Source organism: Peromyscus eremicus, chromosome 3, assembly GCF_949786415.1.
Source record: "Peromyscus eremicus chromosome 3, PerEre_H2_v1, whole genome shotgun sequence".
In the NCBI taxonomy this organism is placed as follows: domain Eukaryota; kingdom Metazoa; phylum Chordata; class Mammalia; order Rodentia; family Cricetidae; genus Peromyscus; species Peromyscus eremicus.
Window position 1 is genome coordinate 126,897,032 of NC_081418.1, and position 9,911 is coordinate 126,906,942.

The window sequence follows — 9,911 nt, forward strand, 5'->3', positions numbered from 1 at the left end:
AAATAAATGAGTTTCTATTTACTGTGAGAGTTGAATAACTTTCCTGACCTTCCCCAACCAATGGCCTTAATTTGTTTTTGAGAAGACCCTGACCCTCCTCGACTCTCCTTGACCCCTCCTAACCACATGGTGGGTGATCACATTTTTTTTTTTAATATTTCCTTATTGCCCCATTGTCTTCTGTAAAACTACTCGTGATTTTACTCCTTAAAAGGGCCCCACAAGATGGATCCCAAGCTGCTCTCTTTAACCCAACTTAGGAGGCAATCGCTGGTCTGCTCTTGGGTGTACCCAGTAAAAATCAAGCTTGCTTCCAATTTGGCTCAAGTTGTGGTAGTGGGGTCCTGTTCTCGAGGTTGGTGTTAACAATGGGAGAAGAAAACAGACTCCTGAAAGAGATCCTCTGACATGGATAGTAGCCCGTGTGGTACGTGTGCAACCTGCAACCGCACTTACAAACACACATTATACAATGTTTTAAAGTAATCATTTCTAAGTAAACATCTATTGGCATTTAGTACATTCACCAGGGTGTTGTGTAACCACAACTTTATTTCCAAAACATTTCCATACTCTTAAATAAAACAACCTACTAAGCAGTTTCTTACTAGCTTCCCACCCAATGGCAACCACCAATATTCATTTTGCTACTACAGACTTAACGTTTTCTAGAATATCTTGTGTGCATGGATATTTATAGAGTGCAAGGCCTTTCATGACTTAAGTCTTTCACTTAGCCTGTTTCCAAGTTCATCTGTATTACATATGTGCCAATACTTTATTCCTCTTGAGGGCTAAACGAGTCCATCCTAAGTTTACACCAGATTTTCTATATGTGGGATAACCATGGATATTTAGGCTCTTTCCATCTTCCGGCTATTGTATTGGTTACTTTTCTGGTTTGTGACTAAATACTGGACAAATACAGGGTAAGAAGGAAAGGTAGGCCTGCTGTGGGATGGTCTGTATGTCAAGTGTGTTGCTGATTGGTCAGTAAATAAATCACTGATTGGCCATTGGCTAGGCAGGAAGTATAGGCAGGACAAGGAGAAGAATTCTGGGAAGTGGAAGGCTGAGATAGAGTCACTGCCAGCTGCCACCATGACAAGCCGCATGGGAAGATCCCGGTAAGCCATGAGCCATGTGGCAAGGTATAGATTAATGGAAATGGATTAATTTAAGATATAAGAACAGTTAGCAAGAAGCCTGCCACGGCCATACAGTTTGTAACTAATATAAGTCTCTGTGTTTACTTGATCGGGTCTGAGTGGCTGTGGGACTGGCGGGTGAGAGAGATTTGCCCTGACCGTGGGCCAGGCAGGAAAACTCTAGCTACATAGGCCTGAAAAGATGGCTCTGTGGTTAGAGCACCAGCTGCTCTTGCAGAGAACTCAGGTTCAATTCTCAACACTCTCATGGTGGTCACAACCACCATAAGTCCAGTTGCAGGGGACCTGATGACCTCTTCGACACCAGACATATAATGCACAGATATACATGCAGGTAAACGTTCTTACATATAAGTAGATAAAATAATAATAATAATAACAATAGTGAAAGAAAGGAAGGGTTTACTTTGGCTGACAGTTCAAAGACACAGTCCATCATGGTGGGAAAGGCCTGGTGGCAGAAGATTGAGGCCACTGGTTATGTCCTGTATAGTCAGGACACAGAGAGATGAATACAGGTCTCAAATCACTTGGTTTGTTTATATGTTTTTTCAAGGCATGGTTTCTCTGTGTAACAGCCCTGGCTGTCCTGTACCTGGCTTTGTAGTCCATGCTGGCCTTGAACACAGCACAGAGATCCACCTGCCTCTGCCTCCCAAATGCTGGGATTAAAGGCATGTGCCACCACACCTGCCCCTCGCTTCTCCTTTTTATTTATTTTTATTCAGTCTGAGACCCCCAAATATGAAATGGCATCACTTTTAGAATGGGTCTTCCAACATCAGTTAACCCAACCTAGAAACTCTCTCACATACACTCCCAGAGATGGGCCTCCTAGGTGATTCCAGAGCAGTGGTTCTCAACCTTCCTAGCTGTGATCCTTTTATACAGTTCCTCATGTTGTGGTGACCCCCCAAACATAAAATTCTTTTCTTTTCTTTTTTTTTTTTTTTTTTTTTTTTTTTGGTTTTTCAAGGCTGGCCTCGAACTCAGAGATCTTGCTTGTGTCTCCTGAGTGCTGGGATTAAAGACGTGTGCCATCACTGCCCAGCCATAAAATTATTTTCATTGCTACTTCATAAATGTCATTTTGCTTCTGTTATCAACTGTAATGTGTTTCCAATGATCTTAGGTGACCCCTCAAGGGAGTCACGACCCACAGGTTGAGAACCCCTGGAGCCTGTGAAGGTGGCAGTCATTAGTAATCGTTACAGCTATAGTGAATGGTGATGCTAGAAAGAGTGTGTTGCTGGGCGGTGGTGGTGGTGGTGGTGGCGGCGCACATCTTTAATCCCAGCACTCGGGAGGCAGAGCCAGGTGAATCTTTGTGAGTTCAAGTCCAGCCTGGTCTACAAAGTGAGATCCAGGACAGGCTCCAAAGCTACACAAAGAAACCCTGTCTCAAAAAAAAAAAAAAAAAAAAAAAAAAGGTGTGCTGTGTATACTTGTTTGAGCTCCTTTTTTTTTTTTTTTTTTTTTCTTGGTTTGGTTTGGTTTTGATTTGATTTTTGAGACCAGCTCTCACTATGTAGCCCTCCCTGGCAGGCCTAGAACTCACTGTGTAAACCTAGCCGGCCTGGAACTCGTAGAGATTTGTCAGCCTCACCCTCTGGAGTGCTGGAATTAAAGGTATGCTCCTGGCTAAGTACTTGTTTTGTTTTGTTTAAGGTTTATTTTTAATTATGTGTATACATCAAGAGGGGTGGCATGTACATGCCAATGCAGGAGTCCGTGGAATCTAGAGGAGGATGTTGAATCCCTTGGAGGCGGCTTTACAGGTGGTATGACCCAGCCAATGGGAGTTGAGTATGTGGGTACTAGGAATAGAACTCAGTTCCTATGAACTGAGAAGCACATGCCTTAGCCACATCTCTCTATATCCCCATTTTTCATTTTCTGGAGTAGAATTTGAGGAAACACTTTGCATCTGGCTGGGTTGCATGTCCCCACCTCAGAGACCTAGTTTGCTGGTAGGCACGCTGGAGTTAATTAGGAAAGACTTACAAGAGGAGCTGGGGCAGGGGGCAGGGGCTGATCAATAGTTTGAGGAATGAGTAAGTGGGGTCAGGTCAGGAGGGAAGGAACGGAGCTGTCGCAGGAGCAGAAGCTGAGGGCGAAGGCTGAAGCCAGCTTTGCCAGTGGTAGATGTTCTCAGTGTCAGAAGCGGCGACGCTAATGTGTGTAGATATGAAAACTGAGCGGTACACCGTTCTTATTTTTTATAGCTCGATAAAATTCCTCTAAGAAGATGCTACAAGCTTTAAACCTGGTTTAAAAAAAAAAAAAAAAAGTACATGTTTGAGGGGCTGGAGAGTGAGCTCAGCGGTAAAGAACATTTGCTGTTCTTATAGAGGATGTGAACTCTGTTCCCTACACCTACATAGTGAATCACAACCATCTAAAACTTCAGTTCCAGGGGATCCAACACCCTCTTCTGACCTCCTCAGGCATCATTCTCATAAAACTAAAATTTTAATACAAAAAAGTTACTTTTGAGACGAAAGAAAGAAAAAAATAAATAGAATCTGTTGTTTATGAAGTCTTGTCATTTATCATGCATTTTCCCAGTCTCTCCAACACACAGCCAATGAAAGGCCTCATCTTCAGTTAAGGGTCCTTCAGAGACTATAAATAATAAATGCAAGGACACAAAAAAGGTAAAGGTAGAGTAGAGATGTGGGCCCATCATTTGCCCTTGCTTCATTCAGTTAAAGATCCAGCCATGATCAGGCATACCTATAATCCCACACTCAGGAAGCTGAGGCAGGAGGACCAAAAGTTCAGGCCAGCCTGGGGTACATACAGAATACCTGTCTTAAACATGTATGTAATGCCAGGTATATGCCATGCCAGGCCCGGTGTTAGCCTAGGGCCCAGAGCAATGAACAAGCCAAAGTCCCTCGAGGGGGCTAATGCATGGAAATAGCGTCAGACAAGCAAACCGTGTGCCTGTGAGGCTGAAGTCAGTGAAGAAGATGATGGGAATGGGAGAGTGGATTCAGGACAGGCTGGTCTGCCTTAGAGGAGAGTTAAGTTAGGCACTGAGGATGAGAAGAGGCCAGGGAAAGAGCACGGTGAGCAATCGAAAGGGTGTATGCAAGGGCCGTGATTGAGACAAGACAAAGACAAGGATGTTGGCAGCAAGGAGCCAGGAGGAGAGGGAGCCAGCAAGGTGAAGACAGAGGACAGAGTCATAACCAGTCTGACACCCACGCCCTGGCCCTTCCTTGCCATCTTGCCTCTCCAGTGAGTTTAATTTTAGTCACAAATGAGTTTGGAGTGTGGGCCCTGCCTGGGCTGGGTGCTGGGAGAGAGACAGCCATGTAAATAAACAGTTACCCCACCAGGTGAGCGCGAGGGCACCCAGAGAAGGAAGGGAGGGATGGCCTCTGCCACAGTGGATCAGGAAAGCCTCCACAGGGGCGAGGCTCATCAGAGGATGAGTCGGAATTTTCCAGACAGAAGGGCAAGAGGCCAAGCAGAACAATCCAGAGCATAGAATGTGGCTGGCTAGCATGGTGTAGTGGGGAACGGCACAACACACCATCATCTGGTGGGAGATTGCCTCCCAGGGCAGGGAATGGAGAACAGTGAAGCACAAGTTTAAGGGGCAGATGGCTGGCATCAGTTCCCCTCAGGGCCAGGAGTGCAGTCCTCCGTGGTGTGTGGTGTCACTCCCAAGAAAGCTGAATGCAGCCACTTGGGAGAGTGGAGCACCAGCACACAGCACAGAAGCAGCCTGGTCCCTGGAGAACTAGTCACCTACAGACTCTGGGCTGGGTAAAATGGTCACAAGCACACCCACCGTCAAAAAGAGGAAACAAAGACGCCCCCTCTCTAGGGGGAGAGTGAAGTTACTTAGAGTCCTATGGGGCAGGAGCTACGGCTGCAGCCATCTTTGAAAAATAGAATCGGCCATATATATGAACTGCATTTTAATAAGTCTTTTAATTATCTTGTAAAAAGAATCACAAGGGGCTGGAGAGATGGCTCAGCAGTTAAGCACCCTTGCCACTCTTCCAGAGAGTCTGGATTCGATTCCAGCACCCACATGGCAGCTAACAACCCTCTGTGACTCCAGTCCTGGAGGGCGAGGGGGTGGCCTGGCACCCTATTTTGTCCTCTGTGAGCACTGCATGTATGTGGTGCACATACATCCATACACTATACACATAAAAATAACTACAATCTCCAAAAAAGAGGTTTTAAAAAGCATCACAAACTGTCCTTAAGTTGCAAGGGAGGATTGTGAGGTTAAAGTACTGCTTTGCTGAGTAAAATGATGAGCACATCATCCTTGGACTGAAGGCAGCTCAGGGGTTATGTGCCTATTCAGCATGCATAAGCACCACAAAGGGAAACAAGCCAAAACCAGAAAACACTTGAAGTACATCATCATCATCATCATCATCATCATCATCATTTTATACCCACCACTTACAATTCAAACATGAGACCAGAAAAAAATAACACAGTACAATAAAAAATTATGCCAAGTATTTTAATAAAAAAAGGGGGAAAAAGTGTCTTAGGCCTCTCTCAGCACGTGGAATGAGTAGCACTGAGTCGGTGCCTAATGTGCACTTTTTTTCATTAGCTAAATGCTAACAGAACAAGACTGATTGGATGACTAAACCCTTGGATGACAAAATCTTCCTTTCAAGTTATTTCATTGTTGCTGTTATCCAGAGGCTGAAGTGGCTGGTTCTCCTCATCATCCCACATTGACTGCTCCCATGCAGGGACAAAAGCCAGAGAATCAGGGCCCAAGACACACTGGTGTTGATGTTTGCTAAAACTGCACAGACAATCAAACTTTCTTCTTTGGAGGTTAGGGGTTTTTTGAGACAAGGACTCATGGATTCTAGGCTAGCTTCCAGCTGACTATACAGCCAGCTGTGACCTTGAATGGTAATCGGTCCTCCACTCCTTGGGTTCTTGAATTACAGACATGTACCAGTAGACTGGTTTTCTTTATTTTATTTTCTTTTTAAAAGGTGTATTTATTTATGTTTCATGTGTACATGTATGTGCCTGTACCATGTGAGTCCTTGGTGCCCAAGGAGGCTAGAAGAAGGCATTGGATCCCCTGGAACTGGTCTTATAAGCAGTTGTGAGCTGTCATGTGGGTGCTGGGCATGGGATATGGAACTCTGCAGGAGCCCTTTTTTTTTTTTTTAAAGATTTATTTATTATGTATACAGTATTCTGCCTGCACATATGTCTGCAGGCCAGAAGAGGGCACCAGATCTCATTTCAGATGGTTATGAGCCACTATGTGGTTGCTGGGAATTGAACTCAGGACCTCTGGAAGAGCAGTCAGTGCTCTTAAACTCTGAGCCATCTCTCCAGCCCTCTGCAGGAGCTCTTAACCCCTGAGACAACTCTTCAGCCCTTTTCCTTTAGATTGTGTTTTGTTTTTTAGAGATGGGGGTGTGTTGTGGAATATTAGGTTAACTAAGCAAAGATGTGTTATACATTTGTTTCCGCTGCATTTGTTCAACAATGTAAAGATATTTGTTTATGCTGCATTTGTTTAATTATGTAACAATGTGTTGCTGTTTTACCTTACCTGCCTAAGGCACCTGATTGGTCTAATAAAAAGCTAAACAGCCAGTAGCTAGGCACTAGAGGGATAGGAGGGGCTGGCAGGAAGTGAGAATAAGTAGGAGAAGGAATCTAGGCTCTAAAATGAGAGAGGGGAGAAAGGGAGGGAGGAAGGGAGGGAGACATCCGGGGCCATCCAGCCAGGCAGCCGCCAGACAGACAGACACGGAGGAAGCAGTGAAAGTAAGACATACAGAATGAAAGGAAGGTAAAAAGCCCCGGGGCAAAACATACAGGAAGAGAAACAGGCTAAATTAAGTTATAAGAGCTAGCGGGACAAGCATAAGATAAGGCCGACCATTCATAACTAATATTAAGTGTCCATGTCATGATCTGGGAGCTGGTTGGTGGCCCACAAGAAAGCCTGTTACAGGAAATGGGTTGTTTCTCTCTATATAACTTAGACTGGTGGAGAACTCATATCCATCCTCCTGCTTCAACCCCCAAATGCTGCAATTATAAGGATGCACCACCACACCCAGCTTCATACTAGTTCCCTGGTTCATTCTTCACTATCTAGAACCAAGTTATTTTAACAAGCATTTACTGAGCAAGAGCTGCATGCTAGAGGCCAGACTGAACTAGCAGCTTAAGATGCTGAGACACGTAGCCCTAGGGGGACTCACTGTGTCCTGTGGAGAAAGAAAAAACAAACAAACAACAACAACAAAACAGGAAACTAAAGAATTACAGGCCTGTACAAAGAACCCAACTATGACAGTTGTGGCTAGATATTGGGTCGGCACTGGCAAGGCTGAGGTGGGAGGGTCAAGAGTTCAAGGCCATCCTGAGTAACATAGTAAGATCCTGGCTAATAAGAAGGAGAGAGAGAAGGAATGAAAAAAAAATTAAGAAAGAGAGAGAGGGTGGGACTGACTAGGGATGTAGTTCAGTTAGACTGCTTGTCTAACATACACAAAGTCCTGGGTTTGATTCCCAGAACTTCATAAACTTGGCATGACTTAAAAAATTCCAATTGGTCCTGAGCCCAGTGGTAGTGCACTTGCCTTAACATGTACAAGGCCCAGGGTTCAGTCTCCAGCAAAACACACACACACACACACACACACACACACACACACACACACACACACAAACACAAGATGATTGTAGGGCCAAAGGGTTGCCAAGGCTACCAACCTGAGTCTGATCACAAGGACCTCTATGATGGAAGGAGAGAACTGTCTCCCAGATTGTCCTCTGACAGCCACTAACACTGCTGCCCCACAACAAAACAAGGAAAGAAATACATTCTAAATAAATTCAAAACAAAAATTGCTCCGGGCCGAAAGCCCCAAGGCTGAGGGGCAAATGAAGTGTGTCAACTAGTTTCTGCTCATTCTGTTTGTATAACAATAAAGAGCCTTCAACTCAAAGCTGGAGCTGAGGGAATCTTAGGGATACTTCACTGTGAGCACCTTTGGCAGATGGGTCAGCCGACCTGAAAGCTGGTCACGAGAGCCCAGAGCCATGTAACCTGGACAGACGATCCAGGTCTTTTATAAGCTCCTGTGACCTTGACAAAGGCCTAACCCCACAAAGCTCTGGTTTCCTTATCTGTAATGGAGGGAATTAAATGAGATAAAATACACAAAGAGGTCTGCATCTCCTAAGAGTCCCACAATTGTTGTCTCCCACCTTCTCAAATAGCATATCTATACTTCAGATTTTTTTTTCCTGTGTAGAATAAAGACAGAAAAGCTGAAAAACTGGATTAGCTGGTATAAAGCTTTTTATGGCCCTTGATCTATGTTGCTAACCTGTCTCCTTAAGGGTAGCAGCTGAGCTGCCACGGGCAGCACATGAGCCTGCCAATCTCAATACACTGTTGGCAACACAAAACATTAGGTATGTTTCCTATTGGTGATTAAAAAAGGGAAAGTCTTTTATCATGTTTTAAGTTGTAAGGCTTTGATTAGTCATGGAAGTGAGTATTTTCCCACATATATGTTCCCTCTTTAGGATTTATCTGTTTGTAGCAAATGTTTCTTCTGTTCTTTGGTTTGCCTTTTTATTTTGAAGCTGTTTCATACTTGGTGACTTTGTAGGGACAGTTATTACTGCATGATGACAGGTTTTGAAGAGCTCAGTGCAGGGGACTTAAACACAGGGCCTTGCACAGATTATGCACACTCTACCACTAAGCTAAATTTCCAGCTCTGGGGAATTGAAACTAATTTTATTATTACATTTAGTGTGTGTGTGTGTGTGTGTGTGTGTGTGTGTGTGTGTGTGTGTGTGTGTGCCTCAGTGTGCCTTTGTGCCTCAGCATGCCTGTGGAGTTCAGACAGAGGACAACTTGTGAGACTTGATTCTCTCCTTCCACCTCATGGGTTCCAGGGATCAAACTCAGGTCATTAGGCAAATCACCTTCTTCTTCTTCTTCTTCTTCTTCTTCTTCTTCTTCTTCTTCTTCTTCTTCTTCTTCTTCTTCTCCTCCTCCTCCTCCTCCTCCTCCTCCTCCTCCTCCTCCTCCTCCTCCTCCTCCTCTTCCTCCTCCTCCTCCTCCTCCTCCTCTTTCTTCTCCTTCTTCTCCTTCTCCTCTCCTCCTCCTCCTCCTTCTCCTTCTTTTCTCCAACTCCTCCTCTTCTTCCTCCTCCTCCTCCTCTTCTTCCTCCTCCTCTGTTTATTTAGGGGCTGGAGGCAATTAAGAGCACTTACTGGGGCTGGGGAGATGGATCAGTGGCTAAGAGCACTGGCTGGGAGTTGTAGAGATGGCTCAGCAGTTAAGAGCACTAACTGCTCTTCCAGAGGACCCGGATTCAATTCCCAGCACGCACATGGCAGCTAACTGTCTGTAACTCCAATATCTGACACCCTCACACAGAAACATGAAGGCAAAACTACCAATGCACATAAAATAAATAAATTTCAAAACACACACACACAAAAGAGCACTGGCTGCTCTTCCAGAGGACCCAGGTTCAATCCCCAGCATCCACATGGAAGCTTCACATAGACATACATTGAAAAACTAAAGTGTTTTTTTCTTTGACAAAGTCTAATTATATTTCTCTGGCTGGCCTGGAACTCTTTATGTTTTTTTGTTTGTTTGTTTGTTTTGTTTTGGTTTGGTTTGGTTTTTCAAGACAGGGTTTCTCCGTGTAGTTTTGGTGCCTGTCCTGGATCTCGCTC